The sequence below is a fragment of the Hyperolius riggenbachi genome, chromosome 1 (assembly GCF_040937935.1).
Source record: "Hyperolius riggenbachi isolate aHypRig1 chromosome 1, aHypRig1.pri, whole genome shotgun sequence".
Classification (NCBI taxonomy): domain Eukaryota; kingdom Metazoa; phylum Chordata; class Amphibia; order Anura; family Hyperoliidae; genus Hyperolius; species Hyperolius riggenbachi.
The window spans coordinates 414,261,894-414,281,781 of NC_090646.1; the positions used below are offsets into that span (position 1 = coordinate 414,261,894).

At 42.4% G+C, this 19,888-nt stretch overlaps 1 protein-coding gene across 2 annotated transcripts in view; it reads right to left on the reverse strand.

The window, feature by feature from the left end:
* The window catches only part of APBA1 (amyloid beta precursor protein binding family A member 1), a 156,234-nt gene extending 138,206 nt beyond the window's left edge, over positions 1–18,028 (reverse strand). For both annotated transcript variants that reach the window (XM_068236229.1, XM_068236221.1), the window contains exon 1: positions 17,799–18,028. The gene's annotated coding sequence lies outside the window, so the exon portion shown is untranslated. The remainder of the gene's footprint in view (positions 1–17,798) is intronic.
* Between the last annotated feature and the right edge of the window lie 1,860 nt (positions 18,029–19,888).

A 19,888-nucleotide genomic window follows, 5' to 3' on the forward strand; every position in this document is an offset into this window, starting at 1 on the left:
TAGTACTTTGAAAAGTGCTTGGCTCATGTATTTGTATGGGATGAATCACACCAGATTTTTCCCCAAAAACGCAAACGCGGGTCCTGCAGCATTTCTGAGGTGATTCAGCCTCAAAGTATAGGAAAGTGGAAAAAGGTTTTTTTTTAATACAAAACCGGTACTCTTGCAACTCTACTGTACAAATAAAAAAATTGCTACACCAAAACGCTCCAAAAATTGCTAGGCATAGCTAGAAAATGGCTAGGCACATTAGATTAGCTTACAAAAATCACTTCTAAACAGCTTTTGCGATTACACTACCACTTTTAGGTGTGCACCAGCCCTTATTGACATTATTTGGATGACTTGTAAAACCTAAGTTGCTGAGTTACGCGAATATGTAGCCTGGAGAATTGTGAGCCAACACTGTAGGCTCTTTGCAGTGTCTGAGAACAAGAAATAAAGTGATAAGCTAACATCTAGCAGAATCCCATCTGAGAATCTCACAGCATCTGGTTTCAATAAATCATACAACATTATGATAAACTTAGTGGACTTTGAGGTTTTTGCAGTTCGCCAACTAATTAAAAAGAAACCAGAAGTGAGGGAAATATGTAAGATTTATTTTTATTAATATGCATCCCTGGCCATATCTAAAGCCTCGTACATGTGCAACAAGAAAATCAGCCAAAGCAGCAGAATCCCAAAACCTTACTTGTGCTTACCCTGCTTGTCAGAAGCTGCTCCGTCATACATTCTGCTGTTGTCCCTCCTCCACTGAACACGTGTCTGTATAGCGCTTGACCGAGCAGTGTCACCCTTACAATCAAGCAAGCTCATTACTGGCAAGAGTGAGTGAGAGAGTAGTTAGTGTGTCCACACTCGTGGCGGCCTAAAGCCTGATGCGCAATTGATTGGACATCACTTGATCCCAAGCACGGGACGCAACAGCGCATCCATCCCAGTCGGTACAGAAGACAGCTTTCTCAATCAGAAGCCGTTCATGACCTCCTGATCACTGTAAGCCAATCCCAGTAATCAGGAAATGTAAAAAAAAAAAAAAAAAAAGCCTTAAAAAAGGGACCAAGAGCTGTTGGTCCAAAATGAGTGAATGGAATACTGAGGTGATAAACTAATGAGAGAAACTATTGTATCTATCCTCATACTCCTAAACATGATTTTTTTTAGATATTCCATAGCTTAATTTTATGTTTATATCTACTGTTTAAGTCTTTAATATTTCATAATCCCTGCACAATGACACAATCATTGAAATATGCCAGAGCTAAAATCTATGAATTTTTTTTAATCTCTTTTCTGCTCTCAGAAGCTATTGTCTGCCAGGAAAGAGCTTTATGGCTGTAATTGCTTATCGATGGCTGTTACACTATAGTCTAACCAGGTCCCAACTGGAGAGAAACTGGTCGCTTGCATACCTGTATGTTAACTTTCAGGCAGAGAAAAATAACTAGGCAGTGTTCCTTTTTTATGCTTGGCACTGGGAATACCAAAATATGAGTATACACAGCAGCTGCTGGCTTTATCCTGACACTACTGGTTGTTATCGGTCAAAGGTATATAACTCCCAATGACTACAGCCAAGAGAAGAGCATGACAGTCGGTCAATTCCCAAATTTGAAAAGGTAATAAAATGGCACTGTAAGTTATAGTGTCCTTTCTTCGATAAAGCTCCTCAAAATAAAAATGGCAGCATACATATATTCTTTTCACACCTAGCTTGGCATGCTCTTTTAGATCAATGGATTTAATTTGGACAGTCAATGCCACGGGTAAAATAAAAATTACATGCAATGTGATTTAACTACAGAGGTCCATTTCAATTTTCTCCCGTATAACCTGCTTTATTCCATTCAAAATGCAGCACTAGCTGCATGCAATTGATTTTGAAATTTGGTAATGTCAGTCACATAACTGAAAACCAAAGTAGTACGGACCTCAGCGATGCTTACCCCATACAAAATATAAAAGCCATAGTTCCTGTAGAATCATGCACAAGAATTTTCATTAGTCACATCTGCAAATTCACTTGTGTAATTTTATTTCTCTATACATTATCTTTGTTAGCTCAGGAATTTGTACAATAGCGGATCAAATAGCAGGTGTAAGCTCAGTTAAGCTCAGCAGTGATAAATGTGGGATATAAGGACAGAAAAAAAAAAAAAAAAAAAGTTACTTAGGACTGCAAACCATCAAACTGAAGGCTGCTGCCCACAGATAAGCTGTTGTAACGTATGCAGTCTTCCTAAGCTCATTACACATGCTAGATTTGTACCACTCAGAAACCATCCTGAATAGAAAAGCTAGCGGGAGGACAGTTGTTCCCTCCACAGTGATCCACCAAATCAGAGAATACATAGCCAGCTACTGTACTTTCCTCTGCAAGCTGTAGCAGGTACGCATACGTGCACAAATGGCACCGAGAAATTTGGGCGCAGGGCAAAGCCGAAAAACGTCTCACCCTGCTCTGCAAAAGTCCCGGAGGCGTTAAGTATTATTCCCCCTCCAGGTCGCCATAGACTCAGGAAGAAAGATGTAATTCGGCTGCCAGCTATTGCCAAATTACGCTGTTTTTATTATCTTTTGATGGCGCCCAAAATTACTGTGAGCGCAGCTGTAGTTGTAATTCACAATACGGTCTATGGTGGAACAAGGCACCAATAAATAGGTAAATCCTCCCCTCTGCATAAGATGGAACAGGTTGTTCAGCAGGTCCACCTGCACAACATACAGAGGTGTGTGCATGCTGGAACAACATACCTCTGTGCGCCTTGTCCCTTCCTCTCCTCGCTCCCTCTGACCCCATAACCACTCTAGGAAGAAGCAAGCTTGCTGTAATGTTTCCTCCAATCATCTACCTATTCCCCCACCCCCCTCTTCCCCACCCTATTTACCCCCCTTTAAAAGGAAACATCCAGGATACATAAAAAGTAAAAATCTACTTACCTGGGGCTTCCTGCAGCCCCTGGCAGCCGGCCTGTGCCCTCGAAGCAGCTCTGCTTGGCCTGGAGTCCCCTCCGGTACAAGAGGCCTGCTTGCATTCCAGCATGCGGCTTACGTAGTCGCGCTGATTTCAGTAGTTCTGCGCCTGCACAGTACAGTCCGGATGACGTCAGTGCAAGCAGATGCCGACTAGGTGAGGTCGGCATCTGCACTGGAGGGGACTGAGAGCCATCAGAGCTGTGACAAAGGTACCGGACGGCTGCCAGAGGCTGGAGGAAGCATCAGGTAAGTAGATTTTTATTTTGCATTTATCCTGGACCTTCCCTTTAAGGAGGAGGAGGAGGAAATAGGAGAGTGATAGGAAGTGGCAAAAATCTATACACAGGTATGTGGACCCAGCATGCTTTCTCAGGTAGCTTTGCCTCAGGCCACATGCTTTAAAAGGGAACCTAAACTGAGAAGGATGTGGATTTTTCATTTTAAAATAATACCAGTTTCTTGACTCTCCTGCTGACCCTGTGTCACAAATACTTTCAGCCACAGCCCCTGAACAAGCATGCAGATCAGGTGCTCTGACTGAAGTCAGACTGGATTAGCTGTATGCTTGTTTCAGGTGTGTGATTCAGTCACCACTGAAACCAAAGACATCAGCAGGAGAGTCAGGCAACTGGTATTGTTTAAAAGGAAACATCCATATGCCTCACATATTAGGTTCCCTTTAAGATAATTTCAGGTGTCATATGTCCTAAGTGTGTGTAGTCTTGTAAAGTCCAAGCTCACAAAATAATAAATGGACATGCATTCTAGTCAACATTGGGGGGGGGGGGGACCTCTAAGGTTCTATTCCAACTATTATCTGGTGTACACATTTAGATTTTTGACACCGGTGACGCTCTGACACTCTTCCTCCTCCTAGATGGCTGTATTTGAATTAAACAGCTGGACAAATCCCAGGAGCCAGGTAGCCATGCTCCTTAATAAGTGCAGCGGCTTCCTTACTTTTTAGTTTTTCTCTAATACACTAATTACCATATTTGTCCGGTCAATTAAATAAAACACTATTCTGTCCATGATAGTGGCCCCCGGCGTGCCCCAACCCGTTCGCTGCTAATTGTCGACACTATCATGCACCTGACATGGCCAAACCAATGATTCTGCTTTCCCCATGTACTAATATAAATCGCACAGCACAAACTGGCTAAGGACCATTTAAAATGGCTAATTTCCATGACATATATAGTCATACATTTTCTGGAAAGTAAAGAACCTGTGGTATATAAGTTATGTTCCCATTTTGTTTGATACTTGTATAAGGCTATCATCTTCATTCTCTAACAAACAATGCCGGCTGCCTGACTTTTGTGCTGAAGCATTGCTTCTAAGGTAGGGATCACACTTGGGTCCGTGAAAAATGGTATTGCATAGATGGTATTCTTTTTAATGTGTGTGTTTTCCACACGCCTCAGCTGACAGCAGCTAAAAATCAGCAATGAGAATCGCACGCAGTGTGCAAAAAAGTAGTGCATGCAGCATTGTTTTTTTTCCCACATGCAGGAGCTGCACTGATGTGAGCCAGCTCATTTATTAACATGGACTGTCACATTTGGATCGTTTCTGCATGCAAAACCACGTGTGTCCAATTCTAGAATCACTGGGCCCAATGTGCATTCAGATCAGACAGGAGACTCTGGTCTAACTCCACTGGCTGCATGCTTGTTGCTGGTGTGTGACAACTAAAGCCAAAAGCTCAGCACGACAGTTATAACGTTACGTTTATAACGAAAGGAAGATGGCAACCTCTGTAAGAAAGAATTCATACTAATAACCTCTTGCACTACTAAATTCAAATGCAACACAGGCTGCAACAAAAACTATTAATGCAGTTGAAATGGAGGATATATCAAACTGAATAGTTTTTTGACAGAGGGAACTGGCATTTTGCAAAAATACTTAAATTTCCTATTCAGTATCCTCAGGTTTAGTGGCTTTTATTACTGTCTGTGGCACAGGCTGTTCTGGAGATGAATTTTGGTGTGCAATTGGTTAACGTTAGCATGTGTTTCTTGATTAGGCTACACACCTTCAGCACCTGTCCTAGTCCATCTGGTCTATTTAAAGTGCTTGGATAAGGAGCACATTTCCATTAGCGTGTATTTAATAAACAAAGCGGTCGAGCATTTTAGCAAAGTCAAGGATGGTAATAACTTTTTTTTTTTTTTTTTTTTGTTAAGTATTACATTCTAAAAAAAATGGCAATATTTGCGTCCTATCCATGAGTGTGTATTGGAATCTTGCTCATTGCATTGGAACTGCACTTCTAAATTACCTCAACACTGTACTGCAGGGTTTTTCAAATAAAAAAATGAAATAATTACAGCTAGCAACTAAGGGCCTGTTCAGACTATATGCGTTCCTAGCCGTTTTCAGGGAACGCGTACTGGTACCAAAAACGCATAGAAACGGCTCCTAATGCTTTTGAATGGGCTAGTTCACATGTATGCGTATGAGACGCATACGTTTCTCATCCGCATTGCTGCACGCAGTTCTGTGCGATACGCATAGAAACGGACGCAATGAAAGTCTATGGACGCGTATCAAAAACGCGTACTATTGCGTTTTTAGCGTCAGTTTTCCTCTGCGGTTCCCATAATTCTTTTTTTTCCCCTGGGTCACGTGTGTGCAAAACGCAATAGAAAACGCATTCAAACGCAAGAAAAACGTATGCGTTTTTCAACTTGCGTTTCTTTGAATTTATACGCGTTCTACAAACGCAGCAAGTATGAACAGGCCCTAACTCTTTAATTTCTATCTAATTGAGGACTGTGGAGCTGGTTCTGGAGAATTTCCTGCTCCTGAACTGGACAGACTGGCTTCAAAATGTCATATTAACCTGCTCACCCATAAATTAAGGTAAAGGAACCACCATTGTATGCCCAGATCAGTGCTCTCTTAAAGGACCTCTATTGCAAAACATTGTTATGCTGGGAATACACGGTACGTTTCTGAGCCATTTAGATGGCTCGATGGATAATTTCCGACATGTCCGATCTCCCGCCGGATCAATTCCACGCTCGATTTCGCATAAGGAACAAATGGGAAAAGATAAGGAAAACGAATGGAAGATAAGAGAATAGTTACATAGTTACATAGTTATTTTGGTTGAAAAAAGACATACATCAATAGAGTTCAACCAGTACAAAGTACAACACCAGCCTACTCCCTCACATATCCCTGTTGATCCAGAGGAAGGCGAAAAAACCCTTACAAGGCATGGTCCAATTAGCCCCAAAAGGAAAAAATTCCCTTCCGACTCCAGATGGCAATCAGATAAAATCCCTGAATCCACATCATTAGGCATTACCTAGTAATTGTAGCCATGGATGTCTTTCAACGCAAGGAAAGCATCTAAGCCCCCTTTAAATGCAGGTATAGAGTTTGCCATAACGACTTCCTGTGGCAATGCATTCCACATCTTAATCACTCTTACTGTAAAGCTGCATCTACGCGCGTAGATGCGGCGGCGATGTTCCTTATCAATCGAGCCGCTAATGCGGCTCAATTGATAAGATCCGACAGGACGGATCTCCCCACCGCCGATTCCCTGCTCGCTCCCCGCGAGGGGACAATGGCAGGGAATCGAGCGGAAGATAAGCGGCGCCGGCTGGGAATCGAATCCGGCGCACGTGGAAGAGGCGATCCGGCGGCTAATCGAGCCGCCGGATCGGAGCCTCATCTACCCATGTAGATGATGAGGGTTACAGAACCCTTTCCTAAATAAATGGCTAAAACATTTTTCCTCCATGCGCAGATCATGTCCTCTAGTCCTTTGAGAAGGCCTAGGGACAAAAAGCTCATCCGCCAAGCTATTATATTGCCCTCTGATGTATTTATACATGTTAATTAGATCTCCTCTAAGGCGTCTTTTCTCTAGACTAAATAAACCCAGTTTATCTAACCTTTCTTGGTAAGCGAGACCTTCCATCCCACGTATCAATTTTGTAGCTCGTCTCTGCACCTGCTTTAAAACTGCAATATCTTTTTTGTAATGTGGTGCCCAGAACTGAATTCCATATTCCAGATGTGGCCTTACTAGAGAGTTAAACAGGGGCAATATTATGCTAGCATCTCGAGTTTTTATTTCCCTTTTAATGCATCCCAAAATTTTGTTAGCTTTAGCTGCAGCGGCTTGGCATTGAGTACGATTATTTAACTTGTTGTCGATGAGTACTCCTAACTCCTTCTGCAATTTTGATGTCCCCAACTGTATCCCATTTATTTTGTATGGTGCTAGACCATTGGTACAACCAAAATGCATGACTTTACATTTTTCAACATTGAATTTCATCTGCCATGTATGTGCCCATATAGCCATCCTATCCAGATCCTGTTGCAATATGACACTATCTTCCAGAGAGTTGATAATTCTGCACAATTTTGTATCATCTGCAAAAATAGCAACATTGCTCACTACTGCATCTACTAGGTCAATAATAAATAAATTGAAGAGCACTGGATCCAGTACAGACCCCTGTGGGACCCCACTGCTAACAGTCTCCCATTTTGAGTACGATCCATTGACAACAACTCTGTTTTCTGTCCATTAGCCAGTTCCCTATCCATGCACACAGACTCTTCCCCAGTCCTTGCATCCTCAACTTTTGCACCAGACTTTTGTGGGGAACAGTGTCGAACGCCTTTGCAAAGTCCAAGTATATCACATCTACAGTATTCCCAATATCCATATTAGCATTCACTACCTCATAAAAGCTGAGCATGTTAGTCAAACAGGACCTGTCTTTAGTAAACCCATGTTGATGCTGAGAAAGAAGATTATTTTCTACTAAGAAGTCATGTATAGTATCTTAGTAACCCCTCAAATAGTTTGCATACAACTGATGTTAAGCTTACAGGTCTATAATTTCCTGGATCTGATTTTTTGACCTTCTTAAATAATGGGAAACCGTGGGCTGTATGCCAATCCACTGGGACTCTGCCAGTTGAAAGAGAGTCACAAAAGATAAGATAAAGGTGGTTTATCAATAACTGAACTTCTTCCCTTAAGGCCCGAGGATGCATGCCATTCGGGCCAGGTGCCTTGTCTATTTTTAATTTATTTAGTCTTGCTTTTACTTCTTCCTGCATTAAGTATTTAATATTACAGTTAGAAGAGTCTCAATCTTCTGACTCTGTAATTTGCAACAGTGCTGTTTCCTTTGTGAAAACAGAAGCAAAGAAAGCATTTAATAACTCTGCTTTACCTTGGTCATCCACCATTGAGTTCCCACCCTCTTCGTTTAGGAGTCCTATACAGTCAACCTTTCTTTTTTTTTAGAGTTGATGTACTTGTAAAACTTTTTTGGGTTAGATTAGATATCCTTAGCGATTTGATTTTCAGCTTCGATCTTTGCCAGCCTAATTTTTTTTTTACACTTTTTATTGCACTCCTTATAATTGCTTAGTGCTGCCTCAGTCCCCTCCTGTTTTAGAGCACGGAAAATGATCGGGCGCGAAATCGAGCGCGGAAAAGCATAGAATCAAAATAAGTGACAATCAAAAATCCCTGTGATTGGCAAAACACAGTGATGGATTTCTAGTGGGAACAAGGCCTTACAGAAAGTGTATAAAATAGGTTTGATTGAAAATATGTGCACATGCTTGCTTACTGTCACATGCAGGACATGCAGCATTTTGTTAGCGTTAGCGCTTCAATGTAAATTATATAATAACTGGCGTAATCGCTCATCAAAACTTGCACAGAGCAATTATGCTAGCGTTTTAAAGTTAATGTACACTGTAACAAAATTAAAAATAAATGAAAGGACCAATCGGACTTTAAAACGCTAATAGCTCATCGCTACACAACCGCTGGCAAATTGAATAACACTTTTTAAAAATCGCTCCCTAAAAACGCTCATGAAATCGCTTACAAACTGCTCATACAAAACGCTTGTGATTGCGATTAGCGATAGCATTTTGTAGTGGGTTCCAGGCCTCAAAGCAAACCTGAGGCAATAGGAAAAGTTACTTACCTAAGAATAGGGAAGACTCTGCATCCTCCATAGGCTGAAGATTCTGGATCCTCCAGAGGCTTCCCATGTCCTCCTCCACCCCAACCAGACCCTCTTTTAGTTTGTGGCCGTGCTCCCCTTCATGCTAGAGCGTGGCCATACTGCGCCTGAGCAGTAGCATGGAGCTGCTCATGGAACAGCGACTTGTGCTTACTGTGGGCAGCCATACTTGTGCAGGCACAGTACAGCGAGGAGCATGGCCACGAGAAAATATTCATCAACCTGTTGTCGGATATGTTCAAAGGGTCCGTGCGTGGCAACGGTGGGAGTGGGAAGGACAGGAGAGGTCTCTGGGCTATGCAGAAGTTTCCCTCTACCTACTGTAGGTAAGCAAGTTTTTTTTTCCAGCTGCTTCGGGTTTTTTTCTCGTGGCCATGCTCCTCGCTGTACTGTGCCTGCACGAGTATGGCTGCCCACAGTAAGCACGTCGCCGGGAGCTTTCTACGCAGATATAGATAGATAGATAGATAGATAGATAGATAGATATTTATATTCAGTCATGGGATTGGAATTCCCAAGCATGCACCTGCAGTGAGACATACCATATCTACCTGAAAAGTAAATGGAGACTTTTTACCCAATGGAAAATAAATGTACATACATACATACATACATACATACATACATATTAATACTTTTTTCCATTGGGTAAGAAGTCTCCATTTACTTTTCAGGTAGATATGGTATGTCTCACTGCAGGTGCATGCTTGGGAATTCCAATCCCATGACTGCCATTTCAAGCCACAGATTGAAAAGCATAATTTAGTGGTTTAGTAAACAGCCTGTTCAGGTGTCTATTTTGTGAAATAGGCGTTTGCAGCTAAAACTACTGCCTTGAAATTCTGACCACTAAATCATAAGTAGATAAGCTCAGCAGCCAGATTCCAGACTCTGGATCGTTAAAATGTGGTTTTACGCCCGTTGGTCTAGAACAGGGGTGTCAAACTCAAATACAAAGTGGGCTGAAATTGAACACTGGGACCAAGTCGCGGGCCAACCTCAATATCTACTGGCCAACTTATAAAGTACACTGGTGTCTAATGCCCCCCCCCCCTCCAACACCTATACAGTTCCCTGGTGTCTAGTGGCCCCCACCCTACCCTATACGGTTCCCTAGTGCTTTCCCCCTACCTCCTCCAAATGGTTTCCCTGGTGTTCTAGGGCTTCACCTTCTTCACCAGCTTCTCTGGTGGTCTAGAGAGGGCCAAACATAATGCAAAATGGGGAAACTACTTGAGGGCCAAATTTAACGGCTCTGAGGGCCAGATTTGGCCCGCGGGCCGGAGTTTGACATGTATGGTCTAGGAGGAGCGATCTGACTTGGTGTGTGGAGTAGGCAAGTCAGTAGTTTAGGCACAATTGGAGCAGCGCTGCTCTGTGGTTTCCACTTGGCAGTGGTAGACATTCTGTAGGAGCAGGCTCTGTGGGTGTGGCTGCTACTGATACTTGGATTGCATTATCTCCACCGTTCAGACTGCAAGGAGGAGGATAGCCTGAATGTGTCTAAGAAGACAGCAACCTACAGCACTGGCAGTCAGTGGTGCTGAAAGGACACTGTGTGGATTCCTTACCAGGTATTTCTGGTGGGAAGTTGCCACCAACTCAGACATACATGAACAGCACAGAACATGGTCTTATAGGGTAAATGAAGTAAAATGTTGAATTATGAGATAAAATCTACACAGAACTAGGCGGTGTTCCTTTTTTCTTACTGCAAGGTTAAGGGTGGTTTCACACCAGGACGTTGCGTTTTAGGGGACGTTATGGTCGCATTACGTGCCCCTAACGCAACGCCTGGTGCTCCCTGCTTTGGACGTCAGAGTGAGCCGCGTTGTGCAGCTCACTCTGGCGTCCGTGATGCGTACTCTTGTGCACATGCGGCATCACGTAGTCCTGCCGGCCAATCGCTGCACAGAGCGGCCGCTCCAGGAAGTAAACACTGCACGTCACTGAGTGCAGTGAATATTAATTAGCCATGTGCCTGGCCGCTCTCCGATCCTCCCCAACGTTACTGAGCATGTACAAGCAGTCTAACGCGGTTCTGCCGCTTAGAAAGTACTGCATGCAGTACGTTGTCTGGTGGCGCAGCGTTACTATGTAACGCAACGTGGGCACTGTGAACAGCCCATTGATTTTTCATTGCTGTGCGGTGGGGTGCGTTACAGGCTGCTCTAACGTGCGCCTGTAACGTCCCACTGTGAAACCAGCCTTAAGAATCGAGGCAGTTTCTCTGCAGTGGAAATTAAGTTGAACTGCAGCATAATGCTATGTACACAATTCCAATTACTGGCACCTTCAGAAATCATGAGTTGGCCCCAAGGGCGACAGTAAGCGCCCGTTTCCACTAGAGCGAATCTGCATGAGTTTCCTGCATGCAGATTCGCATAGACAATACAAGTGGATGGGACTGTTTCCACTTGTCAGGATTTCTGAGCGTTTTTCTGTGCAGAAAAAAAATCTGCACAGCAGAGCCATCAGAATTCGCATACCGCTATGCGATTCACATACAATGTATTTAATAGGAAATTCGCATACGATTTTGCATAGAAACAATGGAAAAGCAGACAGCAACTGCCATGGTTAAATTTGCATACATAGTCATCCATGCTAAATCGTATGTGAATTCGCATGAAAATTCACATACAACCGCATGCAAATTTTTTCTGCGGCGATTCCCACCGCACAAGTGGAAACGGGCCCTAAAAAATTCAATACAGATATGTTACTAAGTAGCAATTCATACGTTACCATGGAGGAAGAACAAGGCACAGTAGAGTCGTTTCTGGCGGGTGGGTCAAGCGCGAGAAAACTGCACTCAGTGGTTAATCAAAAATCGCTAAAGGCGGAATTTGGACCCTTCCCTGTGCCTTTTAAGTATTATCCATGATGAAAATATACAAGCCAGCACCAAGAAATGTATCCACGAAACTCTTTTTGCCGCAAAGCAGGAGATTGCTCCGCACTGGCTCTCCCTGCCCCCAGCCCCCCACCCCAACAGTCCTGCTGGCTAAAGAGACTAGATAAAGGCCTTCCTTTTGAAAAGTTAGTATACATGCATAAGAACGAGACTAGCAATTTCACTTAATATGGAATAAATGGAAAGATTGGTCCTAAAGTGTGTAATTTTCCCAACGATCAGATGTTTTTGATGATCCTTAATTTTGTATGTAATATATCTGCATTTTATACAATGTCAGTGTTGATGAGCGGTCTCTACTTATCCCCCTTTGTTCCTAATGTAATCCCACATATGCATTGCCATTTATAACACTAATATATTCTTGGTATGTGCATGCTGCATTTTGGTTACAAATCTACTGTATATCATGACCAATTTACTGTTCAATACGGCCTCCCGTATACACGCTAGATTTGTGTCCCAGCTGGTCTTTTATAAACTGCCCTGGTCAGTTTAATTCAGCATGTGTAGGGAGCTGAACTCTCACTGATAACTAATTACAGGCCATAAAACTCTTGAATGGCAGAGAAACACCTTTAAGTGCAGGGCACAGACAGAAGGAGGTCAGTAGTTCAACAATAAAAACACAAAATAGGGAACTCCAGAAAGGTACAATTTAGTAGCAGAACTATATATACACAATTCTGAACGCTGATGAAGGTCCACTGTCGTATGTAACTTACATTCTTTAAAACTAATAAAATGTTGTATATGTAAGTAGGGCAGGGTTTATTTTCACTTCAAATTTGTTTTAGGCTGGATTCACACTTAGATGCCTTGCGCTGCAGCATGCTTTTTTCATTGGGATGCAACGCATTGCAATGCATCTGAGTGTGTATCCAGCCTAAAGGATATCAGAGTTGAGTTAACTTGCAGAAAAGGGAGGTTAAGATGAGAGCAGGCATGTAGAGGCAACAGTCCTCATGCACAATGCTCCCCACTTTCACATCCATCCCCCTCCATTATTGCACAAAAGAGCCCCCGTACCTCTCGCCTGGTTGGTGAGGTTGTGCACTACTGCGCAGGTGTTGGCCAGCACTTGCGTTACGTAGTGCTGCAGGTGCAGAATGCGCCCGGCCACGGGAGCACGATCAAGGACACGCCACCAGGTGGTACGGGGGCTTTTGCACGCTAACAGAGGGGGCAGAGGTGAATGAGGGGAGTAGTGGGCATGAGGACTGCTGTCCCTACATGCCTGCTTCCTCCACTTTTCTGCAAGTTAACTCAACATAGGTATTCCTTTAGGGTTCTCCAATTCTTCCAATCTCCTCTCTTTCACCTCCCCTTCACTGTTTGTTTGCTTATGATTATAGGGAACCTAAACTGAGAGGGATGTGGATGTTTCCTTTTAAACAATACCAGTTGCCTGGCAGTCCTGCTGGTCTCTTTGGCTGCAGTAGTGGCTGAATCACACACCTGAAACAAGCATGCAGCTAATCCAGTCTGGCTTCAGTCAGAGCACCTGATCTGCATGCTTGTTCAGGAGCTGTGGCTAAAAGTATTATAGACACAGGATCAGCAGGAGAGTCAGGGAACTGGTATTATTTTAAAAGGAAAAATCCATATCCTTCTCAGTTTAGGTTCCATTTAAATTGTCCCCTGAGATAATTATAGAATTAAACAATCATTCCTGATTATTCCGAGAGACAAATATAAGGGCGATTGCTGTACATACATGATGCATGGCTATCTGCTACCTTAATGGAGAAGGGAGGTGGGAGGACAAACAGAAGGCACCGTGTTGTGGACACAAATATAGAATCTTCAATCTTGACCAATCACATCTATACATGCAATACTTTTACCTGAAACAATCACAAACAATGGTTTCAGGCGATGTAGCCTTAGCCAGATTTCTGGCACTCCTACAATGTCCAAGACTGGAGAACATTGGTGTATGAGGACCATAGCATCCTAAACATCCTTCATACATGGTTCCCGGCAAGACACAAACTCTAGCAAGCACAGCTGAGAGTTTGCAGGCCACACTAGATAAAAGTCTTAGAAAACTACTCATCCCCAATCTGTCATCAGAAATTTGTGTTCGCTGGGAAGAAGGAAAAAAAAAAAAAAAAAAAAAAAAAAAAAAGCCCTAGGATGTAAAAATAATGACCATCAATGGTCCTCGGGCACAACAACCCATCCTTCTGGATCATATCATATGATCAGCGTTGCCATGAGGCCATGGATACAAATACCATTAGTGCATTGTTTGTAGAAAAAAGTGAAACACACGGTAATTGTGGAGCAGACAGAGTGAGATGGGAGATCACAGGATGGCGCAGGATATATGGAGGAGCGCTCACAGTCCCTGAAACTCATTTTAATTGGTGGAAGATACTTGAGGGACACTCGAGAAAAACCAAGAGCCTCTTATGCTGGGAATACACGGGTCGATTCAGTCTGCGCCCGATCATTTTGTCCGCTCGATTCTCTTAACTTCCGCTCATTTCCTTATCTTTTTTCATCTTAATAGCTCAAAATTGAGCCGTGTATTCCCAGCATTAGGGAATAGTATGTGGGTAAGAGCAATCAATCCAGATTGAGTGAATAATCAAAATGTCAGGTTGTCTGAGAGACAACCAACCAGACTCCAGATGTGGATCATGAACCCGTCCACATTCAGGTTACTAGAGGTCATCGCACTCCAGGGGAAGCAGCTGGGTAAAAACCTACCACCTAGGTGAGTAACTAGAGCTATAAAAGCAGAAGGTAACAACAATTTGTAAAAACAAATTTAAAAATGGAGGAAGAGTACTCACTTACCTTTATAACAAGCAAATAATGCAAAAATAGGTTTATTCGAACACGAACACACACGAACGAACACACACAGACACACACACACACACACACACACGTCTAGATAACCTGAACTCAACTAATTAGCAGTCTCAACCAACCATCACAAATCACTGTGAGCTCTGTTGTGCTTACAAAGTGTGTGAGCGTGTATTCCGTGTACTCCTAATAACATACTTATATTACAGAGTCAACTGGCAAGCGTGGTACACAAAACATTAGGCTTGTGCAGCAGCATCCACCTGCCAATTTTATAACTGGTTCAAGTTCTGAAATTTTAAAAGGAGATTAAAAACCCTTATGTTTCTGGATATTTTCTACTTTGCTGCAGACACATATTGTTAGCTTATGAACAACCATTGGCGCAGGCATGCATGTGCGACTTCCCTGCCTGAAATCTGGATGAACGTCCCTGGTCTGTATCTCTACCCCCTGTACAGTGCAGTACTTACAGGATCACTATACATCATATTATTTGCATAGGTTGGTTGTTTATCAGCAATTACAGTACTTTTATGCATGTTTATGTGAGTGTGCTTAGCTGCTCCAGTCATCCTAAGGGCTGTTTTACACTAAAAAGCTAGCGATTTTGCTTATCTATAATTGTTGCAGTGGCTCCAAAAATGCTACATTGGAGGGTTTGTTCACACTGTGGGCGTTTTTGCACTTATTTCAAGCACAAGCGATTTTCAAATTTGGCCACCATAGCGTTCAAATTGGCCGAATTTGAAAATCACTACAATGAATCTCTATGAGAAGGTTCATATCAGCCCGGTTCGCACGCTGTGCGTTCAGCAAAGCGGTGCCTGGACCATTTTTGGGGATGATTTTGCTATAATGGAAGGTAAAGGAAGAGCGCTAAATGCTCACAAAATCACTTTGTGGGGCGATTGTGTTAGCGTTTTAAAAGGATACATTTATTCTTTTCTGGTCAAAAAGTTCACTTCCTGACTCGGGTCAGGGAGCGAATTATAAAAACGTTTTTTCACAAAAACAGAACACCCACCCAAGCGCCAAGAATAGAAAAAAAATTACGTCAAACACACCCCAACGTGAACGCTAAGGCGAGCGGAACGCAATGTGACCAAGCCCTGAGCGGTTTTGTGGTGCAGATTGCTCTAGGTGTGAAACAGCTCATAGAAGCCACACAGAGGTGTGGAGGGGGGGAGGGGGGTGTAGGTAGATGCTCTATTCATATTTATTTTATTTTTTCAGATTTAGGCAGCTTTTAAAATCACTCAGATCTCTTCTAATGTTGGTTTTTAGGACTGTATCTGAAGACAGAAAGTGCCTTAATCAACCCATTTATGGAGACAATTGATAATTACCTTCCAATTACTTACGATACCTCAAATCTGATTAAATGATCACATCTGAGGAAAATACTGTATGCATGGGCCCCTTAAACGTTGCTTTAGGAAGAACAGTTGCCATAACAAATGAGTAGCCTGTGGAAAGTGGGAGAGCAGGGCCTGATTCTAGAATGTGATCATTTTTTAACTTTACCATTTCACCTCCAATACCCAATCAGATTCAAGCAAAAACATTTTGATCTTTTTTTTTTTTTATTCATTCTCTTTTCTGGATCTTTGAAGTGAAAACAGACAAAATTAAATATTCTGTGTGCACAGCATTATGACCTACAGTGTGGTAAATTTCTTCTAGAAAGGCATTATATCATATTTACCACCCTGCAGTTGCTACACATATGGGTAAAATATCCAAAAATGCTCATAAGTCAATCAGAATAAATGGCAAATCATCACATATAACACTCCATAAGGCTAACAAATTCCCACTATGGGTTTTATTAATCAATGCAATATCTGAACAGGCTGTGAGTTTCACATGGGAAAATAGGTTGGGAATTGATTACATTATTTACTCCCACCCTAAAAATGCCTTTGCAAACAAAACCAAGCACTGTTTATCTTTGATTTGTTTGCCAGGTAAATCTATCTGCAGAGTGTACTTTAAACTTCTTCACAAGAAACACAAAGATAAACGGTAAGATAAATTGCTACTAAATAGCTTTGCATTCCGATTCCTGAAAATATTAAACCACATTGTGATTATACTTGACTGTAAGTGTCTATGACCCAAGTTTGGGGATTTTTATTCATTTTTTAACTCCAATAAAAATAAATGTACAGTTTAATTATAATGTACAGTTTAATTATATGTGGTGAAGGCAAAGATAAAGGCTATCCCTTTAAAAATCCCCCAAGCATTTCTACATATTCAATGGGTGTGTGCTTTAAATTAAAAAAAAATCAAGTCTGGATATGGGAGCTGAATGGCATAAAGGTTAGCTAGGAGATAAGCAGGTGTCCTGTGTAAAATATATGGGAATGCTGGTAAGTGAGGCTGTACTGCATTCAGGTCATGCCACACAGACCTCAAAACACACATACAGTATTTTATCTCATTCCTTCATCCCAATAAAGGCTCATTCAGTTCGATGACAGCCTGGACTGGCCTCCCCCTCCGCAGCCCAGCTTCTGACAGTAATCACACAAAAACACACACACAGCAACCTGACAGCAGGCAATCAAAAGGCTACTCGATTAACTTTTTTTAAGTCCAGTATTGCCTATAAACCATTTCTAAACACTTCTGCCCTGCCACATACCCAAATCCTAAGTAACAACACAGTATTTCAAGAATATAACAATAACAGCAGAATGAATGCAGATATGATACAGCACTGCTCCATTCATGCACCTTGTGTTGCAGTTTGTAGGATTCCCTCAGCTCTCCTGATTCATACACCACTGCAGCTGATTTTCCACTGACCCCCAGTCTTGCAAGGGTTAGTTATTTACATGAATAAACAGCAGATGCTGCATCCCACCCACAGTCTGCATCCAAGCCTGGTTACTCCTATCCAGCTTGTGCACGTTCCCTGCCTAGGCCATCTGCTTCCTCTGCAGCCAGCCCTCTCCTGCAGCACTTGCCAGTGTGCCCACACCTTCCCAGGAAAGGTGCATCTACTCTACGGTGACACGGCCAGATCCTCCTTCACTTACCCACAAATCTCCGTATCGCCGCTCCTCACTCCTGTCAGTAATCCGCATCCCACGCTATCCAGCTGCAGCTTCCCAAAGAGTGAGAGCTGGAATGCTGCTAACACGGGACTGAGTGGCAGCCCGGGGACCGAGGCTTCAGAGCAGCAGCTATCACCTCTAATTCCACCATCTTCCACCTCCTTTTCTTCTCCTTCTGCAGCCACCAGCAGCAGCTCTAGCCTGAGAGAGAGCTCCTCCTTCCCTCAGTGACATCAGTAGAACACAACAGCCCAGCCTGATTAGGGCACTCCCAGCCCTACACTCCACACACACAGGCACTAGTCATCCTTCCAGGGCTGCCAGGCTGCTACCCGGCTGGAGACAGAGATGGAGCACAACTCCTGCTTACACTCTATTCTAATCAGGCTGCAGCACTGTGATAAAAGACAATAATATCTGCCAAAAATAGGTTTGTCATTAGCACAGCCATAACTACTGTATACTGCAGTATCATTATGAGAAAAACAAATGGGTGTCTTATTGTGGGACAGAAACATATTTGTTTTTCATTATGTGTTTGCAGCAAAGATGCAGTAAAGTTTTTAGGAAAAATGGTCCTTTAATCTAGTGCTTCTCAGCATTGTACCCCTTTATGGTGTTTACTAAGTGCCCACTGGAGTGGGAAACATGCCGTCACATATCAATGTACATTTTAACAATTTAATAATACTTTATAATTGAGTATGATTGTATTGCAAACAATCGCTTGCAGTTTTAATTAACTACAACTATTTAATCAGATTTGTTTGTTTCAATATGATTTTTCATTTTTTTAATGCAACAATGATTTAATTTGCAAAGTTCAAGTACCCAATGAGTCTGACACTCCTACATGTTGAGAACCGGGGCTTTTAATCAACTTTATATGAAACATCTTTACGGAGATGATAAAAGCAATGTTACATAACTACTAACTGTCCCTTTTTTAGAGGGACAGTTCCTCTTTGGGAACGAAAAACATCTGTGCCTCTTTCTTCCTCATTTGTCCCTCTTCAGGCCTTATTCACAGTGGCACGTTGCGGAGCTGCGTTATAAACTCTTATAATGCAGCTTACCGCACTGCAATGCTAATCCTATGGGACTTTCACAGTGCGACGTTAGCGTTGCATTGCAACGTGTAGCGTTATGGTAGTGCACTGCAACCTCTAAACGCACGTTACCAGGTACAGGAAAGCATACTTTTAATTGCATGTATGGTTTACTGTACCTACTCTATGCGACAATACCGCAACGTTAATGTGCGTTACCACCTTTGTTTTGCGTTGCGTTGTAACTTTGACGTCACATTACAACAAACGCCCCACTGTGAATGAGGCCTCAAGGACTGATGTACAGATCTATGTAAATATATGTAAATTTTTACTGAAAATGTGTTTAATTGACTAAACTTTATCCCCATCTTTTAAATTGATATATTTCTTATTTTCAAATGTTAATATGAAGTAAAATGAACCAGAATAGAAAAGACCAGTGTGGCTTGAATTATAAAACAACATATTTTTTTCCGGTATGCGTGACTAGGGGTGTGTTGGGCATTATTAGAGGTGTGGCTGGGGTGTGATTAGGGGTGTGGCATGGGTGGATGATTTAAGTGTCCCTCTTTCTTATCTCAAAAAGTTGGGAGCTATGATGTTATATTCTATCATGTTAGCTACATAACATTTATTGCAAATTTTTGTTTACACCACCCTTAAAGCGGACCTGAAGACTCTAACAAAAAGTTTTACTTACCTGGGGCTTCTGCCAGCCTGCTGCAGCCGCCCTGTGCCCGCGACAGTACCAAATATGCAATGTGGCGGCCGGGGCTGCGCTAGACAATACCGTCAGCACTTCAAACCTGCGGTTCTGGGACTGCAGCAAGTCTCTCTCTTCCTCTTAGGCTCAGTTCCCACATGTTGGGTATGTTTTTGCAAGCTCCACTGGGACTGAGTCTGAGGCCCATATGCAATAAACTTTTCCTCCTGCATTATCTTCTACAAGTTATTTTTTCCATCTTTTCTTTAAAATAACATTTTAGCACTTGACAATTGAAAAATAGGCAGATATTAGAG